We start from the raw sequence: 27,320 nt of genomic DNA, 5'->3' as shown, positions 1-27,320 counted from the left end.
TATATTTTATAATATATTATATATTATACATATATTTTATAATATATTATACATATATTTTATAATATATTATATATTATACATATATTTTATAATATATTATATATTATACATATATTTTATAATTATATATTATACATATATTTTATAATTTATTATATTATTCACTACAGTGGAAACTTGTTCACTCTCACCAACTTACCTCAGTGGGAAACTGTTCACTGTCAGCCACTCATTCACAACAGTGGGAAACTTTTCACTGTCAACCACTCAGTCATCACACCTGTCTTTACTGCAATCTCTGAACATAAATTCTGAAGATTTCATGGACACTTATCACTTCCCCAATCAATACCCTTGTGATTTCCTATGCCTGTCTTTAATCTCTTAATCCCATAATCTTTGTAAGTTGAGGAGGATGTATGTCACCTCAGGACCCTGTGATGATTGCATTAACTGCACAAATTGTTTGTAGAGCATGTGTGTTTGAACAATATGAAATCTGGGCACCTTGAAAAAAGAACAGGATAACAGCAATGTTCAGGGAACAAGGGAGATAACCTTAAACTCTGGCTGCCTGTGAGCCAGGCAGAACAGAGCCATATTTATCTTTTTTCAAAAGTGAATAGGAGAAATGTTGCTGAATTCTTTTTCTCAGCAAGGAACATCCCTGAGAAAGAGAATGTGTCCCTAAGGGGAGGCCTCTGAAATGGCCGCTTTGGGGATGGCTGTCTTTTATGGTCATAGGTAGGGGATGAAATAAGCCCTGGTCTCCCGTAGCACTCCCAGGCTTATGAGGATGAGGAAATTCCCACCTAATAAATTTTGGTCAGAGTGGTTGTCTGCTCTCAAACCCTGTCTCCTGATGAGATGTTATCAATGACAATGTGTGCCTGAAACTTCCTTAGCAATTTTAATTTCACCCCAGTCCTGTGGTCCTGTGATCTCACCCTGCATCCATTTGCCTTGTGGTATTTTATTACCTTGTGAAGCATGGGATCTCTGTGACCCACACCCTATTCGTACACTCCCTCCCCTTTTGAAAATCACTAATAAAAACTTGCTGGTTTTATGATTCAGGGGGCATCATGGAACCTGCCAACATGTGATGTCTCCCCCAGACACCGAGCTTTAAAATGTCTCCCTTTTGTACCCTGTCCCTTTATTTCCCAGACCAGCTGACACTTAGGGAAAATAGAAAAGAACCTACATGAAATATCAGGGGCTGAATTTCCCCTGATAGAGCCACTCATTCATCATAGTGGGAACCTGTTCACTGTCACCCACTCATTCACCACAGTGGGAATCTGTTCACTGTCACCCACCCATTCAACACAGTGGGAACCTGTTCACTGTCACCCACTCATTCACAGCAGTAAAAATCTGTTCATGTCAGCCATTCAGGCACCAAAATGGGAACCTGTTTACTGGCAGACACTCATTAACCACAGTGGGAACCTGTTCACTGTCACCCACTCATTCACAGCAGTAAAAACCTGTTCATGTCAGCCACTCAGGCATCAAAATGGGAACCTGTTTACTGGCAGACACTCATTAACCACAGTGGGATCCATTTTCACTATCACCACTAATTCATCACAGTGAGAACTTGTTCACTGTCACCCACTAATTCATCAGAGTGAAAACCTGTTCACATCACCCACTCACTCACCACAGTGGGAACCTGTTCACTGTCAGGCACTCATTTACCAGAATGGGAACATGTTCAATTTCAACCCCTCACTCACCACAGTGAAAAACTGTTCACTGTCAGACACTCATTCATCACAGTGGGAACCTGTTCACTGTCAGCCACTCACATATCACATTGGGAACTTGTTCACTGTCACCCACTCACTCATCGCAGTGGGAACCTGTTCATTGTCAGCCACTCATTCACCACTGTGGGAAACTGTTCACTCTCACCCACTCATTCACCACAGTGAGAACCTGTTCCCTGTCAGTGACACATTCACCACAGTGGGAACCTGTACACTGTCATGCACTCAGTCATCACAGTGGGAACCTGTTCACTGGCCCCCACTCATTCATCACAGTGGGAACCTATTCACTCTCACCTACTCATTCGCCACACTGGGAATCTATTCACTGTCACCCACTCACTCATCACATTGGTAACATGTTCACTCTCACCCTATCACCACAGTGGGAACCTGTTCACTGTCTCACACCCATTCATCACAGTGGGAACCTGTTCACTGTCACACTCTCCTTAATTATGGGAAGCTGTGTATTGTCACCCACTCATTCATGACAGTGGAAACCCTTTCACAGACACTTATTCACCACAGTGGGAGCCTGTTCACTGTCATCCACTTGTTCACCACAGTAGAAACCTGTTCACTGTCACCCACTCACTCATTACAGTGGGAACTTGTTCACTGTCAGCAGCTCATTAATCACAGTGTGTAACTGTTAACTGTCACCCACTCATTCATTAGCAGAGGAATCTGATAACTGTCACCCAGGCGTTCACCACAGTAGAATCCTGTTCACTGTCACCCACTCATTCACCACCGTGGGGATCCTGTTCACTGTCACCCACTCATTCATCACAGTAGGAACCTGTTTACTGTCACCCAATCATTCACCACAGTGAGAACCTGTTCACTGTCCATTACTCACCACAGTGGGAATCTGTTCACTGTCACTCAGTTACCACAATAAGAACCTATTCACTGTTGCCCACTCACTCATCACAGTGAGAACCTGTTCACTGATACCCACTCATTCATCACAGTGGGAACCTATTTCCTGTTACCTACTCATTCATTGCAGGAGGAACCTGTTCACAGTCACCCACTCATTCATCACAATAGGAACCTGTTCACTGTCAGTCACTCATTCACCACAGTGGGAACCTGTTTACTGTCACCTACTTGTTCACAGCAGTAGAATTTTATTCATTGTCACCCATTGATTCATCACAGTGGGACCCTGTTCACTGTCAGCCACTCTTTGATCACAGCGTGTACATTTTCACTTTCACTCACTCATTCATTACAGGAAGAACGTGATCACTGTCACCCATTCTTTCATGGCAGTAGAAACCTGTTCATTGTCACTCAGTCACTCATCACATTGGGAACCAGTTCTCTGTCAGCTGCACCTTCACCAAGGTGGAAACCTGATCACTGTCAGCCCCTCAGTCATCACTCTGGGAACCTGTTCACTGTCAGCCACTAATTCACCACAGTCAGAAAGTGTCCACTGTCAACCATTAACTCACCACAGTGGGAACTCTTTCGCTGTCATCCACTGACTCATCACAGTGGGAACCTGTTCACTCTTATCCACTCACTCACCATAGTGGGAACCTGTTCACTGTCAACCACTCATTCAGCACGATGAGAACCAGTTCTCTCTCACCCACTCACTCATCACAGTGAGAATCAGTTGTCAGCCATTCATTCACCAAAGTGGAAACTTTTTCATCCTCACCCACGCACTCATCACAGGGGGAATCTGTTCACTGTCACACACTCAATCATCACAATGGTAACCTGTTAACTGTCACCCACTCACTCATCACAGTGGGAACGTTTTCACTATCACCCACTTAATCATCACATTAAGAACCTGTTCACTGTCACCCACTTACTCATCACAGTGGGAACCTGTTCACTATCACCCACACACTCATCACAGTGGGAACCTGTTCACTGTCACCCACACATTCATCACAGTGGGAACCTGTTCTCTGTCACCCACTCATTTACCACAGTGGGAACCTGTTGACTGTCAACCACTTATTCATCACCTTGGGAACCTGTTCACTGTCACCCACTCATTCTCCACAGTGGGAACCTGTTCACTGTCACCCACTTATTTACTGAAGTAGAAAACTGTTTACTGTCAGCCACTCATTCACCACAGTAGAACCCTCTTCACTGTCACCCACACATTCATCACAGTGGAAACCTTTTCACTGTCACCCACTGACTCACCAAAGTGGGAACTTGTTCACTATCACCCACTCATTCATCACAGTTGGAACATGCTCAGAGTTACCCACTCCTTCACCACAGATGGAACCACTTCACTGTCACCCACTTGATCACCACAGTAGAAACGTGTTCACTATAAGCCACTCAGACACCAAAGTGGGAAACTGTTTACTGTCAGTCACTACTTCACCACAGTGAAAACCTCTTCACTTTTGCATACTGACTCACGACAGTGGAACCTGTTCACTCACCCACTCAGTCACCACAGTGGGAACTACTTTACTGTCACCCACACAGTCACCACAGTGGGAACTACTTTACTGTCACCCACACATACATCACAGTGAAAACCTGTTCACTGTGACCCACACATTCATCACAGTTTGAACCTGTTTGCTGCCCCCACTCACTCTCCACGGTGATAATCAGTTCACTGGCACCCACTCATTTACCACAATAAGAACCTGTTCACTGTCAGCCACTCACTAATCACAGTGGGAACCTGTTCAGTGTCAGCAACTCATTCAACCCAAAAGGAACATTTTCACTGTCAGCCACTCATTCTTAAGAGTGGGAACGTATTCACTTTCACTCATTCATTCATAGTGGGAGCCAGTGAACAGTAGGAACCTGTTCATTGTCACCAAATCATTTATGCAGGAGGAACCGTTTTATTGTGACCCACTAATACATCACAGTGGGAACCTGTTGACTGTGATTCACTCATTCATCACAGGGGGAACATGTTTACTGTCAGCCATTCACTCATCACAGCGGGAATATGTTCACTATCACCCACTCATTCATCACAATTGGAACCTGTTGACTCTCAATCACTCGTTCATCACAGTAAGGACCTCTTCACTATCACCCACCAACTCACCACAGTAAAACCTGTTCACTATCAGCCATTCATTCAACACAGTGGGAAACTGTTCAGTCTCATACACTCATTCATTACACTGGGAACCTGTTGACTGTCATTCACTCTTTCATTGCAGTGGGATCCTGTTCACTGTCATCAACTCATTCACAACAGTGGGAAACTGTTCACTTTCGGCCACTCATTCACCACTGTGGGAACTTGTTTACTCTCACCCAGTCATTCACCACAGTGGGAACCTGTTGACTTTTACCATCTCATTCATCACAGTGGGAACCTGTTCACTCAAAACCAATTCTCTCATCACAGTGAGAAACTTTTCACTGTCAGCCACTGATTCACCACAGTGGGAACTTGTTCACTCTCACCCACTCATTCATGACAGTGGGCACATAGTCACTGTCACCCAACCTCTCACCACAGTGGAAACTTGCTCACTGTCACCCACCCATTCATCACAGAGGGAACCTGTTCACTGTCACCCACACACTCATCACACTGGGAACCTATTCATGTTTACCCACTTACTCATCACAGTGGAAACCGGTTCAACATCACCCACTCACTCAACACAGTGGAAACCTATTCGCTGTCAGCCACTTATTTACCACAATGTGAACAAGTTCACTCTCACCCACTCATTCATCACAGTTGGAACCTGTTAACTGTCATCTACTCATTCATCACAGTGGGAACAGCTTCACAATCACACACTCACTCATCACAGTTAGAATCTGTTCACTGTCAGCCACTCATTCGCCACAGTGGGAACTTGTTCATTCTCACCCACACATTCCCCACAATGGAACACTCTTCACTGTCATCTAATGATTCATCACAGGAATAATATGTTCACTGTCACCCACTCATTCATTACAGAAGAAACTTATTCACTGTCACCCACTCATTCATCACAGTGGGAACCTGTTCATTGTTAGCCACTCATTAACCACTGTGAAAAACTCTTCACTCTCACCCACTTATTCACCACAGTGACAACCTGTTCTCTGTCAGCCACTCATTCAGCTCAGTGGGAACCTGTTGACTGTTACCCACCAGTCATCACAGTGGGAACCTGTTCACTGCCACCCACTCACTCATCACATTGAGAACCTGTTCACTCTCAATGACAAAATCACCACAGTGGGAACCTGATCACTGTCATCCACTCATTCATCAAAGTGGGAACCTGTTCATGGTCACCCCCTCATTAATTACAGGTGGAAGCTGTTCATTTTCACCCACTCATTCATCATAGTGGGAAACTGTTCACTCTCAGCCACTCTTCAATCACAGTGGGAACCCTGTTCACTGTCACCCACTCATATATTACTGAAGGAATCTGATAACTGTCACCCACTGGTTCACCACAGTAGATTCCTGTTCACTGTCACTCACTCATTCATAACAGTGGGAACCTGTTTTCTGTCAGCCACACATTCACAACAGTGGGTACGAGTTCACTGTCTCCCACTCGTTCACAGCAGTAGAAGCCTGTTCACTGTCAGCCCCTCTTTCACCACAGAGGAAACCTCTTCACTTTCCCACACTCATTCATAACAATTGGAATCTGTTCACTGTCATGCACTCACTCATTACAGGAGGTACCTGTTCACTGTCACCCCTCATTCGTCACAAAGAGAACCTGTTCACTATCACCCACTCACTCATCACAGTGGGAAACTATTCACTCTCACCAACTCTTTCACCACAGTGAGAACCTGTTTACCAATACCCACTCGTTTATCACAGTGGGAAACCGTTCACTGTCACCCACTCATTCATTACAAGAGGCACCTGTTCATTGTCACCATCTCATTCCTCACAGTAAGAACCTGTTCACTGTCAGCTGCTTATTCACCACAGCGGGAACCTGTTCATTGTCACCCACTAGTTCACTGAAGTAGAAACCTGTTCATTGTCAGCCACCCACTCATCACAGTGGGAACCTGTTCACTGTCAACCACTCTTTTATCACAGTGTGTACTTGTTTACTGTCTCCCACTCATTCATTACAGGAAGAACGTGATTACCGTCAATCACTTGTTCACCACAGTAGAAAATTGTTCACTGTCATCCACAGATTCACCACAGTGGGAACCTGTTCACTGTCAGCCATTCACTAACCACAGTGAGAACAAGTTCACAGTGACCCACTAGTTCACGCCACTAAAATTATGTTCACTGTCACACAGTGACCACAGAGGGAACCTGTTCACTGTCAGCCACCCATTCATCACAGTGGAATCCTATTCACTGTCGCCCACTAATTCACCACAATGAGAACTTTTCATTGTCAGCCATTCATTAATCACAGTGGGTACCTGTTCACTGCCACCCGCACATACATTACCAGGGGAATCTGATAAATGTCACCCATTTGTTCACCCCAATAGATTCCTGTTCACTGTCACCCACTCATTCATCACAGGGACCTGTTACCTGTTAGCCATACATTCACCACAGTGTGTAGGAGTTCACTGTCTTTCACTTTTCACTGAAGTAGAAACCTGTTTACTGTCAGCCACCCTTTCACTACAGAGGAAATCTCTTCACTGTCACACACTCATTCATAACTGTATGAATCTGTTCACTGTAACGCACCCATTCACTACTGGAGACACCTGTTCATTGTCACCCCTCATTCGTCACAGAGAGAACATGTTCACTGTCACCCACTCACTCATCACAGTGACATCACATCTCATTAACACATTCACCATATTGAGAACCTCGCTACTGTCACCCACTCATTTATCACAGTGGGAACCTGTTCACCATTACCCATTCACCACAGTAGAAACCTATTCATTGTCACCCACTCGCTCATCACAGTGTGAATCTGTTCACTGTCAGCCACACTTTTATCACAGTGCATACCTGTTCACTGTCACCCATTCATTCATTACAGGAAGAATGTGATCACTGCCAACCACTCATTCACCACAGTAGAAACTTGTTCACTGTTACCCACACATTCACCACAGTGTAAACCTGGTCACTGTCAGCCTCTCATTCATCACTTTTGGAAACTGTTCACTGTCAGCCACTTTTTCACCACAGTGGGAAACTGTTCACTGTCAGCCACTCACTCACCACAGTGGGAACCTCTTCACTGTCACCCACTGGGTCACTGCAGTAGAAACCTGTTCACTGTCAGCCACACAGTCACCACAGTGGGAACCTGTTCCCTGTCAGCTACCCATTCTTCACAGTGTGATCCTGTTCACTGTCGCCCACTAATTCACCACAGTGGGAACCTGTTCACTGTCAGCCACTCATTCATCACAGTTGGAAGCTGCTCACTGTCACCCAGTCATTCACCACAGTGGGAACCAGTTCACTGTAACCCATTCGTTCAACGCAGTAGAAACCTGTTCACTGTCAGCCACTCAGTCACCACATTGGGAACCTGTTTACTCTCAGCAACTCATTCACGACAGTGGAAACCTCTATATTGTCACGCATTCATCACAGTGGAACCAGCTCACTCTCACCCACTCATTCATCACAGTGAGAACTTGTTCACTTTCACACACTCATTCATCACAGTGTGAACCTGTTCACTTTCTCCCACTAACTCTTCACAGTGGGAACCTGTTCACTGTCACCCACTCACTCATCATAGTGGGAACCTGTTCACTGTCACCCACTCATTCATCACAATTGTTATCTCTTAATTGTCATCCACACACTCATCACAGTGGGAACTTGTCCACTGTCATTCACTCATCACAGTGGGAACCTGTTCACTGTCACGCATGCACTCATCATAGTGGAAAACTCTTCACTGTCACCTTCTCATTCATCACAGTGGGAACATCTTCACTCTCACCCACTCACTCACCACTGTGGAAACCTGTTCACTGTCATTCACCACACTGGGAACCTGCTCACTCTCACCCACTTATTCACCACAGTGAGAACTGTTGACTGTCACTCACACATTCATAACAGTGGGAACCTGTTTACTCTCTACCACTCTCTCATCACAGTGGGAACCTTTTCACTGTCAGCCACACATTCACCACGGTGGGAACCTGTTCACTGTCACCCACGCACTCATGATAGTGATAACGTGATTACTGTCACCCACTCACTCACCACAGTGGAAGCCAGTTCACAGTCACCCACTCATTCATCACAGGGGTAAATTGTAACTCATCACAGTGGGAACATGTTAACTGTCAACCACTCACTCATCACAAGGGAAACCTGTTTTCTATCAACGACTCACTCATCACATTTGGAACTTTTTGAATGTCACCTACTCATGAATCACAGTGGGAACGTTTTCAGTGTCACCCACTCAATCATCACAGTGGGAACCTGTTCACTGTCACCCACACATTCATAACACTGGGAACCTATTTGTTGTCACACGCTCACTCATCACAGTGGGAAGCTGTTCATCGTCACTGACTCATCCACCACAGTGGAAACCTGTTCACTGTCAGCCACTTATTTACCACAATGGAAACCTGTTCACTCTCACCCACTCATTTATCACAGTGGGAATTTGTTAACAGTTACACATTCATTCATCACTGTGGGAAGCTCTTCACAATCACACACTCACTCATCACAGTAAGAACCTGTTCACTGTCAGCCACTCATTCACCACTGTGGGAACCTGTTCATTCTCACCCACACATTCACTACAGTGGTAAACTCTTCACTGTCATCCACTGATTGATCACAGGGAAACATGTTCACTGTCACTCACTCATTCATTATCGAAGAAAATTGTTCACTCTCACCCACTCATTCATCACAGTGGGAACGTGTTCATTGTCAGCCACTCATTCACCACTGTGAAAAACTGTTCTCTCTCACCTAGTCATTCACCACAGTGAGAACCTGTTCCTTGTCAGCCACTCATTCAGCACATTGGGAACCTGTTTACTGTCATGCACTCAGTTATCACAGTGGGAATCTATTCAGTGTCACCCAGTCATTCTTCACAGTGGGAAGCGGTACACTGTCACCCACTCATTCACCCTAGTGGGAACCTGTACACTGTCACTCACTCACTCATCACATTGGGAACCTGTTCACTGTCACCCACTCACTCATCACATTGGGAACCTATTCAGTGCCACCCACTGGTTCACCACAGTGGGAACCTGTACACTCTCACCCACTCATTCACCACAGTTGGAACCTGTTCACTGTCATCCACTCACACATCATATTGGCAACGTGTTCACTCTCAATGGCTCAATCACCACAGTGGGAACCTGATCACTGTCACCCACTCAGTCAACACAGTGAGAACCTGTTCACTGTCACATACTCATTAATTACAGGAGAAAGCTGTTCATTGTCACCCACTCATTCATTATAGTGGGAACCTTTTCACTGTCAGCCACTCTTTAACCACAGTGGTAACCTGTTCCCTGTCATCCACTTGTTCACTGCAGTAGCAACCTGATCACTGTCACCCACACACTCATCATAGTAGAACCTGTTTAATGTCAGCCACTCGTTAATCACAGTGGGTACCTGTTCACTGTCACCCACTCATACATTAATGGAGGAATCTGATAACTGTCATCCATTCGTTCACCACAGTAGATTTCTGTTCACTGTCACTCACTCATTCATCACAGTGGGAATCTGTTTCCTGTTAGCCACACATTCACAACAGTAGGTAAGAGTTCACTGGCTCCCACTCGTTCACTGCAGTAGAAGCCTGTTCACTGTCAGCTACTCTTTCACCACAGGGGAAAACCTCTTCACAGTCACACACTCATTCATTACAAGAGGAACCTGTTCACTGTCACCCCTCTTTCATCACAGAGAGAACCTGTACACTGTCACCCACTCACTCACTATAGTGAGAACCTCTTCACTTTCACCCACTCACTCATAACATTGGGAAACTGTTCACTCTCACCAACTCATTCACCACAGTGAGAACCTGTTTACTGTCACCCACTCATTTATCACAGTGGGAACCTGTTCACTGTCACCCACTGATTCATTACAGGAGGCACCTGTTAACTGCCGCCCACTCATTCATCACAGTGGGAACCTGTTCACTGTCAGCCACTCATTCACCACAGTGGGAACTTGTTCACTGTCTTCCACTCACTCATCACAGTGGGGACCTGTTAATTGTCAGCCACTCATTCACCAAAGTAAGAACCTGTTCACTCTCACCCATGCACTCATCACAGTGGGAATCCGTTCACTCTCACCCACTCACTCACCACAGCAGAAAACTGCTCACTGTCACCGACTCATTCACCCACACACTCATCACAGTGGAAAACTTCAATGTCACCCACTTACTCATCACAGAAGAAACTTCTTTACTGTCATCCACTCACTCATCATAGTGGGAACCTGTTGACTGTCACCTATATATGCATCACAGTGGGAACCTGTTCACTGTCAACCATTCACTCACCACAGTGGGAAACTTTTCACTGTCACCAACTCATGCATCATAGTGGAAAGATGTTCACTCTCACCCACTCACTCATCATAGTGGGAACCTGTTCACTCTCACCCAATTATTTACCAGAGTAGGAACCTGTTCAATGTCACCCACTCATTCACCACAGTGGAAACCTGTTCACAGTCACTCACTCATCCATTACAGGAGGTATCTGTTCACTGTCACCCAATTATTCATCACAGTAGGAAACTGTTCAGGGTCAGTGACTCATTCACCACAGTGGGACTTTGTTCTCTGTAACCTACTCATTCACCTCAGTATAAACTTATTCACTGTCACCCACTTTCTCATCACAGTGGAAACCTGTTCACTGTCAGCCACTCATTCATCAGAGTTTGTACCTATTCATTGTCAGGCCCTCATTCACCACAGTGGGAAACATTTCACTATCACGCGCTCGTTCATCGCAGTTCATCACTGTGGGTACTGTACACTGTCACACACTCATTCATTACAGGAGGAACTTATTCAATGTCAACCACTCATTCTTCATGGGGGAACATGTACACTGCCCACCACTGATTCACAACAGTAAGAACCTATTCACTGTTAGCCACTCACTCACCAAAGTGGAAACTTTTTTACTGTCACCCACTCACTCACCTCAGTGCTAACCTGTTCACTATCACTCACACACTCATCACTGTGGGAACTTGTTCACTATCACACATTCATCACAGTGGGAATCTGTTCACTGTCAGCCATTCATCACTGTGGGAATCTGTTCACTGTCATCCAAACATTCAAAACAGTGAAAACTTTTTCATTGTCAGCCACTCATTCACCACAGTGGGAACCTTTTCAATGTCAACCACTCATTCACCACAGTGGGAACCTTTTCACTGTCAACCACTCAGTCATCACAGTGGGAACCTCTTCACTCTCACCCACTCATTCATCACAGTGAAAACCTGTGCATTGTCAACGACCCACTCATTACGGTGGAAACCTGTTCACTCACACTCACTCATTTACCACTCTGGGAAGCTGTTCACTGTCATCAACTCGTTCATCACAGAGAGAAACTGTTCACTGTCACCCACTCATTCATTGCAGGAGGTACCTTTTCACTGTCAACGGCGCATTCTTCACACTGGGAAGCTGTTCATTTTCAGCCACACTTTCACCACAGTGGGAACCAGTTCACTGTCACCCACTCGTTCACCGCAGTAGAAACATGTTAACTATCACTTACTCAATCATCACAGTGGAAACCTCTTCCCTTTTTACTGTCACCCACTCATTCATCACAGCGATAACTTGTTTACTGTCAACCACACATTCATCACCGTGGAACATGTTCACTGTCACCTACTTACTCATCACAGTGGGAAGCTGTTCACTGTCAGCCACACATTCATCACAGTGGAAACATGTTAAATGTCGCCAACTCATTCACCACACTGGGAACCAGTTAACTGTCACCCACTCATTCACCCGAGTGAGAAACTTCACTGTCAGCCACTCATTTATCACAGTGGGAACTTTTCAACTGTCACCTACTCACTCATCACAGTAAGAACCTGTTAGCTGTCAGCCACTCATTCACCACAGTGGGAACCTGTTCACTGTAATCCACTCATTCACCACAGTGGCAACCTGTTCACTGCCTCTGACACAGACATCACAGTGGGAACCTATTTCTGTCAGCCACTCATTCATCACGGTGGGCACCTGTTCACTACAGGAGGTACTTGATCAATGTCGCCCACTCATTCACCACAGTAGAATTCTTTTCACTGTCACCCACTCATTCACCACAGTGGGAACCCGTTCACTGTCACCCACACCATCACCAAAGTGGAAACCTCTTTACTGTCAGCCACTCACTCATCACAGTGGGAACCTGTTCACCATCACACACTCATTCATCACATTGGGAACCTGTTCTCTTTCACCCACTCATTCACTGCAGTGGAAACCTATTCACTGTCACCCACTCATTTGTCACAGTGGGAATATTTTCACTGTCACCCACTCATTCATTAAGGAGGAACCTGTTCACTGTCACCCAGTCATTCATCACAGAGGGAACCTGTTCAATGACACCCACACACTAACCATATTGGGAACCTGTTCATAGTCACCCACACACTCATCACAGTGGAAACCTGTTCACTTTCACCCACTCATTCATCACAGTGGGAACCTGTTCACTGTCACCCACTCACTCATCACAGTGGGAACCTATTGACTTTCACTGACTTATTCCCCACAGTATGAAACTGTTCTATGTCACCCATCCACTCATCACAGTGGGAACCTGTTCACCATCACCCCCTCACTCATAATTTGGTAACCTTTCCACTGTCGCACACTCACGCATCACAGTGGGAACGTGTTCACAGTCACACATGCACTCATCAGAATAGGAACCAGTTCACTGTCACCCCCCCACTCATCACAATAAGATCCTATTCACTTTCATCCACTCATTCATCAAAGTGGGAGCCTGTTCACTGTCATCCACTCACTCATCACAGTGGGAACCTGTTCACGGTCACCCACACATTTCTCACACTGGGAACCTATTCATTGTCACTCACTCCTCATTACAGTAGGAACCTGTTCATAGTCACCGGCTCATTCACCACAGTGGGAACCTGTTCACTGTCAGCCACGCATTCTCCACAGTGCAAATGTATTGATTCTCAGCCACTCATTTACCACAGTGGGAAACTGTTCACTGTCACCCATTCGTTCACCACATTAGAAACTTATTCACTGTCAGCCACCCTTTCACCACAGTGGGAACCTGTTCACTGTTAGCCACGCATTCATCACAGTGAGAACCTGTTCACTGTTTCCCACTCATTCACCACATTGGGAACATGTTCACTGTCAGTCACTCATTCATCACAGTGGGAACCTATTTACTGTCACCACCTAATTCACCACAGTGGAAAGCAGTTCACTATCACCCACTCATTCACGACAGTAGAAACCTGTTCACTGTCAGCCACTCAGTCACCATAGTGAGAACCTGTTTACTGTCAGCCACTCTTTCACCACAGTGGGAATCAGTTCACTGACTCCCACTCACTCATCACAGTGGGAACCTGTTCACTGTCACCATTCACTCACCACAGTGGGAACCAGTTCACAGTCACCCACTCACTTACCAGAGTGGGTTTCTGTTCACTGTCAGCCACTCAGTTATCACAGTGGGAACATGTCAACGGTCACTCATTCACCACAGTGGGAACCTCTCCACTGTGAGCCACTCATTCACTACTTTGGGATACTGTTCACTCTCACTCACTCATCCACAATGAGAACTTGTTCACTGTCAGCCACTCATTCACCACAGTGGGAACAAGCTCACTGTCATCCACCCGTTCACAGCAATAGAAACTTGCTCACTGCCACCCAGTCATGCATCACATTGGGAAACTGTTCTTTGTCTGCCAATCATTCATCACAGTGGGTACCTATTTAACGTCACCCACTCATTCATTACAGGAGAAACTTGGTCACTGTGACCCACTCGTTCTAGACAGTAGAATCCTTTATACTGTCACCCACTCATTCATCACAGTGGGAATCTGTTCACTGTCAGCCACTCTGTCACCACAGTGGGAACATCTTTACTGTCAGCAACTCACTTATCACAGTGGGAACCTGTTCACTGTCACCCATACATTCATCACAGTGGGAACCTCATCCTTTTCACCCTCTCATTAACCACAGTGGGAACCTTTTCACTGTCACCCACTCACTCATCACTGTGGGCACCTGTTCATGGTCACCCACTCATTCATCACTTTCGTAACCTGTTCACTGTCACACAATCACGCATCACAGTGGGAACTTGTTCGTTGTCCCACACCCACTAATCACAGTGGGAACCTGTTCACTGTCAACCACCCACTCATCACAGTAAAAACCTGTTCACTGTCACCCACTAATTCATCACAGTGGGTACCTGTTCACTGTCAACAACTCACTCATCACAGTGGGAACCTGTTCACTGTCACCCACATATAAACCACACTGGGAGCCTATTCATTGGCACCCACTCACTCATCACAGTGGAAACCTGTTCACTGTCACCCCCTCATTCATCACAGTGGGAACCTGTTCACTGTAATCCACTCTGTCATCACTGTTTGAACCAGTTCACTGTCACCCACTCATTCAGCAGAGTGGGAACCTTTTCACAGTCTGCCACTCATTCATCAGAGTGGGAATCTGTCCACTGTCACCCACTCACTCATTACAGTTAGAACCTCTTCACTGTGAGCCACTCATTCACTACTGTGGAAACGTGTTCACTCTCACTCACTCATTGACCACAGTAAGAACCTGTCCACTGTCAGCTACTTGTTCACCAAAGTGGTAACTAGTTCACGGTCACCCATTCGTTCACTGCAGTAAAAACCAGTTCACTGCCACCCAGTCAGTCATCACGGTGGGAACCTGTTCTCTGTATGCCACTCATTCATCACAGTGGATACCTGTTCACTGTAACCCACTCAATAATTACAGGAGAAACTTAATCACTGTCACCCACTCGTTCACCACAGTAGAATCCTTTTCACTGTCACCCACTCATTCACCGCACTGAAAACCTGTTCACTGTCAGCCACTCATTCATCATACTGGAAACATGTTCACTCTCAGCCACTCACTTACCACAGTGGGCACCTCTTTACTGTCGCTACTCACTCCACACGGTGGGAACATGTTCACTGTCACCCACTCATTCATCACAGTGGGAACCTGTTAACTCTCACCCACTCATTCACCACAGTGGGAACCTATTCACTCTCACCCACTTATTCATCTCACTGGGAACCTTTTCACTGTCAACCACTCATTCATTACAGGAAAAACCTGTTCACTGTCACCCATTCATTCATCAGAGTGGGAATCTGTTCACTGTTACCCACTCATGAACTACATTGGAAACCTGTTCACAGTCATCCACTCACTCACCACAGTGGGAACCTGTTCACTGTCACCGACTCACTCATAACAGCAGGAATGTGTTCATTTTCTCCCACTCATTCACCACAGTGAGAACCTGTTTACTGTCACCCTATCACTCATCACCGTGGGAACCTGTTCACAGTAACCCACTCATTCATCACTTTGGTAACCTGTTCACTGTCACACACTCACTCATCACAGTGGGAACCTATTCACTGTCACACACTTACTCATTACAGTGGGAACCTGCTCACTGTCACAGACTCGCTTGTCACAGTGGGAACCTCTTCACTGTAACCAACCCACTCATCACAGTAAGAGCCTGTTCACTGTCACCCACCCATTCATCACAGTGAGTACCTGTCCTCTATCACCAACTCACTCATCACAGTGGGAACCTCTTCTCTGTAACCAACCCACTCATCACAGTAAGAGCCTGTTCACTGTCACCCACTCATTCATCACAGTGAGTACCTGTCCTCTATCACCAACTCACTCATCACAGTGGGATCCTGTTCACTGTCACCCACACATAAATCACACTGGGAACCTATTCCTTGTCAACCACTCACTCATCACAGTGTGAACCTCTTCACTGTCACCAACTCACTCTCCACAGTGGGGTCCTGTTCACTGTTAGCCACGCATTCACCACACTGGAAACCTGTTCACTCTCACCCACTCATTCACCACAGTGGGAACCTGTTGACTGTTACCCACTCATTAATCACAGTGGGAACCTGTTTACTGTCACCTACTCTTTTATCACAGTGGTATCCTGTTCACTGTCACATACTCACTCATCACAATGGGAACACTTTCACTATTAGCCACACAATCACCACAGTGAAGAAATGTTCACTCTCACCCACTCATTCTCCCCACTAGGAACCAGTTCACCGTCACCCACACATTCACTATAGTAGAAACTTGTTCACTGCCATCCACCCACATATCACAGTAGGGACCCACTCATTCATCACAGTGGGAACCCGTTCACTTCCACCCACTTATTTACCACAGTGGAAACCTGTTCACTGTCAGCCACTCATTCGTCACAGTGGGAATCTATTCACTGTCAGCCACTCATTCGTCCCAGTGGGAATCTATTCACTGTCAGCCACTCATTCATTACAGGAGGAACCTGTTCACTGTCACCCACTCATTCATTATGTGAACCTGTTCACTGTCACCCACTCAGGAAACCCATTGAGAACCTCTTCACAGTCACCCACTCAGTCATCACAGTGGGAAACTGTTCAGTTTCTCCCACTCATTCACCACAGTCAGAACCTGTTCACTGTCACTCACTGATTCATCACAGTGAGATTCTGTTCACCTTCACCTACTCATTCACCACAGTGGGAACCTGTTTACTGTCACCCACACACTCATCACCATGGGAATCAGTTCACGGTCCCCCACACATTCACCACTTTGGTAACCCGTTCACCATCACACACTCACTCATCACAGTGGGAACCTATTCACTGTCACACACACATTCATCACAATGGGAACTTATACACTATCAGCCACTCATTCATCACATTGGGAACCTGTCCACTGTCACCCACTCTTTCACCCCAGTAGAAAGCTGTTCACTGTCAGCCACTCATTCACCACAGTGGGAACCTGTTCACTGTAATCCAGTCTTTCATCACAGTGGAAACCTGTTCACCGTCACCAACTCATTCACCACAGTTAAAATCTGTTCACTGTCACCCACTCATTCACCACAGTAGAAACCTGTTCACTTTCAGCCACTCAGTCACCACAGTGGAAACCCGTTTACTGTCAGCCACTCATTCACTACAGTGAGAACCAGTTCACTGTCATCCATTCATTCATGAAAACGAGACCCTGTTCACAGTCACCCACTCATTTCTCACAGTTGGATCCTGTTCACCATCATTCACTCACTCACCACAGTGGGAACCTGTTCACTGTCACCCACTCATTCACCAGAGTCTTAACCTGTTCACTTTCAGCCACTATGTTATCACAGTGGGAACCTGTCCACTGTCACTCAATCACTCATCACTGTGGGAACCTCTTCACTGTGAGCCACTTATTCACTATGGTGGGAACCTGTTCACTCTCAATCTCTAATTCACCACAGTGAGAACCTGTTCCTTGTCAGCCACTCATTCATCACAGTGGGAACCAGTTCACTGTCACCTACTCGTTCACCACTGTAGAAACTTGTTCACTGTCTGTCACCCATACAAACATCACAGTGCCAACATGTTCCCTGTCCACCACTCATTCATCACAGTGGGTACTTGTTCACTGTCACCCACTCGTTCATTACAGGTGAAACTTGATCTTTGTCACCCACCCTTTACCAAAGTAGAATCGTTTTCACTGCCACCCACTCATTCAACACAATGGGAACCTGTTCACTGTCAGCCACTCATTCATCACATTGGTAACCTGTTCACTGTCAGCGACTCCATCACCACATTGGGAACCTCTTTACTGCCATCCACTCACCATCATAGTGGGAACCTGTTCACTTTCACACACTCATTCAGCAGAGTGGGACCTGTTCACTTTCACACACTCATTCACCACAGTGGGAAACTATTCACTGTCACCCACCCATTCGTCACAGTGGGAACCCTTTCACTGTCACCCACTCATTCATTATAGGAGGATCCTGTACACTGTCATCCACTCATTCATCACAGTGGAAACCGGTTCACTGTCATTCACTCACTAACCACATTGTGAACCTGTTTAAAGTCACCCACTCGCTCATCACAGAGGGAACTTGTTCACTTTCTCACACTCATTCACCACAGTGGGAACCTTTTCACTGTCACCCACTAACTCATCACGGTGGAACCTGTTAACTTTCACCCACTAATTAACCACAGTGGGAAACTCTCCACTGTCACGCACTCATTCATCACAGTGGGAACATGTTCATGGTCATTCACACATTCACTACAGGAGGTACCTTATCACTGTCACCCACTTGTTCACAACAGTAGAAACATGTTCACTGTCACCCAGTCATTCACCAAAGTGTGAACCAGTTCACTGTCAGCCATTCATTCACTACTGTGGGTACCTCTTCACTCTCACCCACCCATTTAGCACAGTGAGAACCTTTTCACTGTCAGCCACTCATTCACCACAGTGGGAACCTGTTCACTATCACCCATTCACTCATCACAGTGAAAACTTGTTCATTGTTACCCACTCACTGACTGCAGGGGAACCGGTTCACTCTCACCCACTCACTCATCACAGTGGGAACCAGTTCACTGTCACACACACATTAATCACAGTGGGAACCTGTTCATTCTCACCCATTCACTCATCACACTGGGTTCTTGTTCACTGTCAGCCACTCATTCACCACAGTGGGAACCTTTTCTCTCTCACCAACTCACTCATCACAGTGGGTACCTGTTCACTGTCACAGTAGGAACTGTCATCACAGGGGGATCCTGTTCTCTCTCACAAACTAACAATGGTGGGAACCTGTTCACTGTCACGCTTTCACTCATCACTGTGGGAACATGTTTACTATCACCCACTCATTCATCAATATGATAAACTCTTCACTATCACCAACTCACTCATGGCAGTAAGAACCAGTTCACTGTCACCTACTCACTCATCACAGTAGAAACCTGTTTACTATCACCCACTCATTCATCACAGTGGGAAACTGTTCACTGTTTTCCACTCATTCATCACAATGGAAACCTGTTCACTCTCACCCACTCACTTATCAGAGTGGAAACCTGTTCACTGTCACCCACTCACTCATCACAGTAAGAACCTGTTCACTGTCACCCACTCATTCATCACAGTGAGAACCTGTTCACTGTCACCCACTCACTTATCACAGTGGGGACCTGTTCACCCTTATGCACTAATTCACCACATTGGGAACTTGTTCACTCTAAGCCACACAGTCATCACAGTGGGAACCTGCTCACTGTCACCCACACGTTCAGCACAGTGGGAATATGATCACTCTTACCAACTCACTCATCACAGTGGGTACATTTTCACTGTCAGCCACTCATTCATCTCAGGGGGAACCTGTGAACTCTCACCAACTCACTCATCACAGTGGGAACCTGATCACTTTCACAAACTAACCACAGGGGGAACCTGTTCTTTCTCACCCACTCATTCACCACATTGCGTACCTGTTCACTGTCATCCACTCACTCATCACAGTGGAAACCAGTTCACTGTTACCCACTGACTCATCACACTGGGAACCTGTTCACTGTCACCCATTTTTCATCACACTGGGAATCTATACATTGTCTCCCAAACTCTCATCACAGTGGGAAACTTATCACTGTCATCCACTCACTCATCACAATGGGAACCTGTTCACTGTCACCCACTCATTCATCACAGTGGGAACCTGTTCACTGTCACCCACTGTTCACTGTCACCCACTCATTCATCATAGTGGGAACCTGTTTACTCTCAGCCACTCATTCACCACAGTAGGAATGTGTTCACTGTCACCCACTAGTTCACTGCAGTAGAAACCTTTTCACTTTCACCCAATCATTAATCACAGTGGCAACCTGTTCACTGTCACCCACTGATTCATTACCAGAGGAACATGACCACTGTCAACTCCTCGTTCAAAACAGTAGAATCCTGTTGACAGTCACACACTCATTCACCATGGTAGGAACCTCTTCACTGTCAGCCACTCATTCATCACAATGGAAACCCTTTCCCTGTCAGCCATTCACTCACCACAGTGGGAAACAGTTCACCGTCACCCACTCGATCACAGCAGTAGAAATCTGTGTGCTGTCAGTCACTCAGCCACCAGAGTGGGAACCTGTTCACTGTCACTCAGTCACCACACTGGGAACCTGTTTACTTTCAGCCATTCATTCAGCATAGTGGAAACAAGTTCACTGTCACCCGCTCATTCATCTCTGGGACAACTTGTTCACTGACACTCACTCATGCATCACAGCGGGAACCCATTCACTGTCAATCACTCATTCATCACAGTGCGAACCTGTTCCCTCTCACCCACTCATTTACCACTGTGGAAACCTGTTCATTGTCACCAACACATTCATCACAGTGCAAACCTGTTCACTGTCAGCCACTCATTCATTACAGGAGAAACCTGATCACTGTCAATCACAGGTTCAACATCTTAGAATTTTTTTCACTGTCACCCACTCATTCACCACAGTGGGAACTTATTCACTTCAGCTGCTCATTCATCACAGTGAGAACCAGTTCACTGTCACCCACTAGTTCACTACTATAGAAACCTGTTCACTGTCACCCACTCTGTCATCACAGTGGGAACCTATTTACTGTCAGCCCCTCACTCATCACAGTGGGAAACTGTTCATTTTCACCCACTCATACACCACAATTGGAACCTGTTCACTCTCACCCACTCACTCATCACAGTGGGAACCTTTTCACAATCAGCCACTCATTCATCACAGTGGGTACCTGTTCACTGTCAGGCATTCATTCACCACAGTAGGAACCAGTTCAATTTCAGCCACTCATTCACCACAGTGGGAACCCGTTCACTGTCACCCACACAATCATCACACTGGGAACCTGTTCATTGCCTGCCATCATTTATCACAGGATTAACCTGTTCACTGTCACACACTCATTCATCACAGTGGGAATCTGTTCACTGTCTCCCACTCATTAATCACAGGGGGAACGTGTTCACTGTCTGACACCCATTCACCACAGTGGGAACCTGTTCACTGTCAGCCACTCACTCACCTCAGTGGAACCTGTTCACTCTCACCCACTCATTCACCACAGTGAGAACCTGTTCTCTGTCAGCCACTCATTCATCACAGTGAGAACCCATCCACTATCTCCCACTCACTCAACACAGTGGGAACCTGTTCACTGTCACCCACTCACTCAACACAGTGGAAATCTGTTCACTCTCACCCACTCATTCACCACAGTAGGAACCTGTTTACTGTCACTCACACAGTCATCACAGTGGAAACCTGTTCACTGTCACCCACTCATTCATTACAGAAGGAACCTGTTCACTGTAACCCACTCATTCATCACAGTGCGAACCTGTTCAGCCACTGTGCCTGGCCAGAAAAGCTTTTAATTGTCTACTGACTGGGAACAGGAAAACCTTTTATAATCTAAAACAAAGAGATTGAGTCTGCTTGCCACTTACACTGCATCAAGACTTTGAGACCTTAAACCTTGGGTTCATAATATTTAAACTCACAAGGGGCCCTCTAAACTCTTGCAATCATATTGGAGATCCTAATTGGAGATTTTTAGGTAAAGCTAAGCAGAGAAGTTTCTCTTCAAAAGCAGATGGCAACCTTGAGGTAGATAGCTTTTTCTGGAAGATCAAAAATGAAGACATCTCTGCTATCATGACACTTCTAGTTCACTTTTTTTTATGGCTCTATAAACAACAGAAATAAGAAGGGATCTCTTGTGTGCACTCATGGGGTATACTTATATATGTAAATGATTTTGCAGCCAACCTTATATATCAATAAACTTATATCTGGATAGGTGAAAGATGAAGGGCCACTGTTGGTGAGAAATGGGAAATTTCTCACATTCTTGCTAAATATGACATGGGAAATTTGTTGCCTCATAATATAAGAAACAGAATATTGATCCACCGCTCTTGGAGCAATATTAACTTAAAAAGAAACTTATTCAGAATAAGTTAAAGAGCATTGCCAGGAGGCCATTACTCTTCTGAGTGGTCATCATTCGTTAGGTCTTTCTTTCAAAGGCTTAGAGTAAATGAGGCAATGGTTAGAAATTTATTTTCCATAATAGGCTTTATAGCAGATTCTACTGTAAAGGCTATGGTTATCCAAGAGACTTTAAAATTTTTTACCAAAGTTATGTTAAATGAAAGAATTTATCTAGTTTTCTTACCAGATAAACAGAGAAGTATCTGTGCAGTTGATAGTATTTGTAGTTGCACATGTAGTTGCACATGCATCGAGTATTACAGAGATTCAGTTGTAGGAGATTAACGAACACACTGCTTGGTTGAAATGAGGAGACCACTTATCTAGCTAATCATTTGATCTATTTAATCATAGTTGGTTTGTTCAATGGGGACCTTGGTTAAAAAACATACTTCAGGCTGGGCACGGTGGCTCATGCCTGTAATCCTAGCACTTTGGGAGGCCAAGGCAGGTGGATCACTTGAGGTCAGAAGTTTGAAACCAACCTGGCCAACATGTTGAAACCTTGTCTCTACTAAAAATACAAAAATTAGCCAGCTGTAGTGACACATGCCTGTAATCTCAGCTACTTGGGAGGCTGAGGCAGGAGAATCCCTTGAATCCCAGAGGCAGAGGTTGCAGTGAGCCAAGATCACATCATTGCACTCCAGCCTGGGTGACAAGAGCAAGACTTCATCTCAAAATAAATAAATAAATAAATAAAACCATACTTCAAACTCTTGATATTATTTTTCTTCTGTAAGTCAAAATAATAGTATCCCTACTGCACTCTATTCTGTCAAAAATTCTAAATCTTTGCATGCAGTCATCTCTAGAATGTCAAGTGATCTCTCTTAAACTGGAACGATGAAAACTTGAAGATGTATTTGACCATGAGAACACCATAACCTATGAATGATCTGATAAGAACAGAAACCTAAAATAATGGAAACTGAGAGTGACATTAAAACTCTGAGGTTTGGTGACACTCTGATCTATGGGAAAACTTAATCAAAAGGGGGGAATTTTTTTAAACAAAATTATTGGAGGCCATCGTTCTGGACTGAGCTTGTTCACTAGGCCCAAACAGACCAAAACAAACCAAAATGGAGCCAGTCATGCTAAATGTGACATAGTCAAACTGAAAATTTAAAGAAATAGGTAAATTCTAAAACTGACCAGGTCTTGTTTTTCTTTTGTAAACAGCAGATTTCAATACAAGGAGGTCCCCTCTACTGTAATCCTTTTAAACAATAATAAGCTGAAGTCCCTTTTTTCACTTTATAAAACCCACAGTTCTACTATTTTACAGTAGAAATTGAGACTAAATACGTCTTTTTTTTTTTTTTTCCTTGAGATGGAGTCTTGCTCTGTCACCCAGACTGGAGTGCAGTGGTATGATCTCTGCTCACTGCAACCTCTGCCTTTCAGGTTCAAGCGATTCTCTTGCCTCAGCCTCCCAAGTAGCTGGGACTACAGGTGCCTGCCACCACACTGGACTAATTTTCATATTTTTAGTAGAGACTGGGTTTCACCTTATTGGCCAGGTTTGTCTTGAACTCCTGACCTTGTGATCTGCCTGCCTTGGCCTCCCAAAGTGCTGGGATTACAGGCGTGAGCCACCACACCCGGCCATAAGTAAATTTTTGATGGTGACAAAGTACTATCAATGTCTAAAGTTTTGGGTTATTTCTCAAAATTGAGATGCTAACCAAATGGGAGATATTGTTAAATTAATTATAGCCTAAAGCTAACCCGTTTTATGTTTAATTTTGGTCAATAGGTTTTTCTCTACATAGTCAACTGAAACCTAACTGGATATCTAAATAGCTTGTTACCTATTCTTGTACCAACCACTATGTTTGTCCCAATAAAAGAACATCGACTGTTCAAACCATATTCAAATAAGGCAAATCTCAAACTGTAATTAATCTGGCTATTTCTATACCACTTCTATTTTCTGTATGTCACTTTGCTTTTCCTGTGCATAAATCTTTTTTACCATGTGGCTGTGCTGGAGCCTCTCTGAGGCTACTCAGGACCCACAGGCTGCTTAATTTGCAAATTATTATTTGCTCAATTAAACTATGTTAAATTTAATTTCTCTGAAGTTATTTTTTTTAAAGTTTTCAAATGTTTTCTTTCTTATTTTATATTTTTTATTTTTTTTGAGATGGTGTCTCACTCTATTGCCCAGGCTGGAGTGCAGTGGCGCAATCTCCACTCACTGCAACCTTCACCTCCCAGGTTCAAGTGATTCTCATGCCTCAGCCTCCTGAGTAGCTGGGATTACAGGCGCGAGCCACCACACTCGGCTTATTTTGTATTTTGAGTAGAGACGGGGTTTCACCATGTTGATCAGGCTGGTCTCGAACTCCCAACATCAGGTGATCTGCCTGCCTCGGCCTCCCAAAGTGCTGGGATTACAGGTGTGAGCCACCACACCCAGCCTCAAATTTGTTCTATGATAAAAAATAAGTGTTGTTGGGCTTTGGTTATCTAAAATAAGTTATGTTTTCCAAATTACTCTATATCAGCTATGCCAGCTATTTTTTCCAAATTATTCTATGTTCTTTCAAAATGCTTTTGCAATTTCTTTTTTTTTGTTTTGTTTTGTTTGAGATAGTCTCACTCTATCAACCAGGCTGGAGTGCAGTGGTGTAATCAATCATGGCTTAATCCAGCTTCCACCTTCCAGTCTTAAACAATCCTCTTGCCCTAGACACCTGAGTATCACCATGCCTGGTTAATTTTTAAATTTCTTTTATTGAGCCAGGATCTTATTTTGTTGCCCAGGCTGCACTTGAACTCCTGAGCTTAAATGATCCTCCCATCTCAGGCTCCCAAAGTGTTGGAATTACAGATTTGGGCCACCATGTGCTTCAGTAATTTCTTGAGATTATTCCCAATAATAAACAGTACTTTATGGACACAAATCTGCAAGCAATCTGGCTTTTATTTTAGAAGTGTCACTCTCCAGGGTTTTAAGAGTCTAGGGCAGCTACTTGAGTAGTGTGATCCATGGAAATACATAGGCTTTGAAGTCAGACACAGTTGACCCTGAGTCCCAGCCCAGCCACTTAGTAGCTGTGAGTGTTTGGACAATTTCTTGATGTGGAAGAGTTCTACAGACCACATATGCAGAAAAAGCAGAATGGACTGGGCACGGTGGCTCACGCCTGTAACCCCAGCACTTTGGGAAGCTGAATTGGGTGAATCAAGACGTCAGGAGATCAAGACCATCCTGGCCAACATGGAGAAACCCCATCTCTACTAAAAATACAAAACTTAGCTGGGTGTGGTGGTGCAGGCCTGTAATCCCAGCTACTTGGGAGGCTGAGGCATGAGAATCACTTGAACACAGGAGGCAGCGGTTGCAGTGAGCCAAGATCACACCACTGCACTCCAGCCTGGTGACAGAGTGAGACTGTCTCAAAAAAAAAAAAAAAGCAGAAGGATACTGATTGCAAATATGGTAGCAATTTTTTATCCCTCCTGTATCCATGTACATTGACAGGTGCTTTTACAGCCATTCCCATGAAGATTCAGAATCTATTTTCCAAACGCTTGATCTGGCTGGCCTTATTTGCTCATGGCAGTAGAAACCTGAGAACATGACAATGTGTTGGTTTGGAGCCTAGGCTCAAAGTTTTGACTGCTTCTGCTTTTCTTTTCTTTTCTCTGTTTTTTTCTTTTTTTGAGAAGGAGTCTTTCTCTGTCACCCAGGCTGGAGTGCAGTGGCATGATCTCGGCTCACTGCAACCTCCACCTCCCAGATTCAGGCAATTCTCCTAACTCAGCCTTCTGAGTAGCTGGGACTACAGGTGTGTGCCACCACACCCAGCTAATTTTTGTATTTTTAGTAGAGGCGAGGTTTCGCCACGTTGGCCAGACTGGTTTCAAACTCCTGACCTAATGTGATCTGCCCGCCTTGACCTACTAAAGTTCTGGAATTACAGGCATGAGCCAGCATGCCCGGCCTGCTTCTGTTTTTCTTTCAGAGTGCTGCCATATTCATGAAAAAAAAAAGCCCATATTAGGCTAGGCGCGGTGGCTGACGCCTGTAATCCCAGCACTTTGGGAGGCCGAGATGGGCAGATCAAGAGGTCAGGAGATTGAGAACATCCTGGCTTACATGGTGAGACCCTGTCTCTACTAAAAATACAAAAAAATTAACCGGGCATGGTGGCGGGTGCCTGTAGTCCCAGCTACTCAGGAGGCTGAGGCATGAGAATCACTTGGACCCAGTAGGTGGAGCTTGCAGTGGTGAGCAGAGATCGCACCAATGCACTCCAGCCTGGGTGACAGAACAAGACTCTGTCTCAAAAAAAGAAAAGAAAAAAGCCCATATT

The 27,320-nt window shown here is 45.1% G+C and overlaps 1 protein-coding gene across 1 annotated transcript in view; it reads right to left on the bottom strand.

Annotated features, from left to right (window-relative positions):
* LOC116479550 (E3 ubiquitin-protein ligase RNF4-like) overlaps window positions 1-27,320 on the bottom strand; it is a 265,307-nt gene that overhangs the window by 237,887 nt on the left and 100 nt on the right. The gene's annotated exons all lie outside the window — the stretch shown is intronic.

The sequence above is a fragment of the Hylobates moloch genome, unplaced genomic scaffold (assembly GCF_009828535.3).
Source record: "Hylobates moloch isolate HMO894 unplaced genomic scaffold, HMol_V3 SCAFFOLD_12, whole genome shotgun sequence".
Classification (NCBI taxonomy): domain Eukaryota; kingdom Metazoa; phylum Chordata; class Mammalia; order Primates; family Hylobatidae; genus Hylobates; species Hylobates moloch.
Note: the sequence above shows the minus strand (reverse complement) of the source record. Positions and strands in the feature narration are given on the sequence as shown.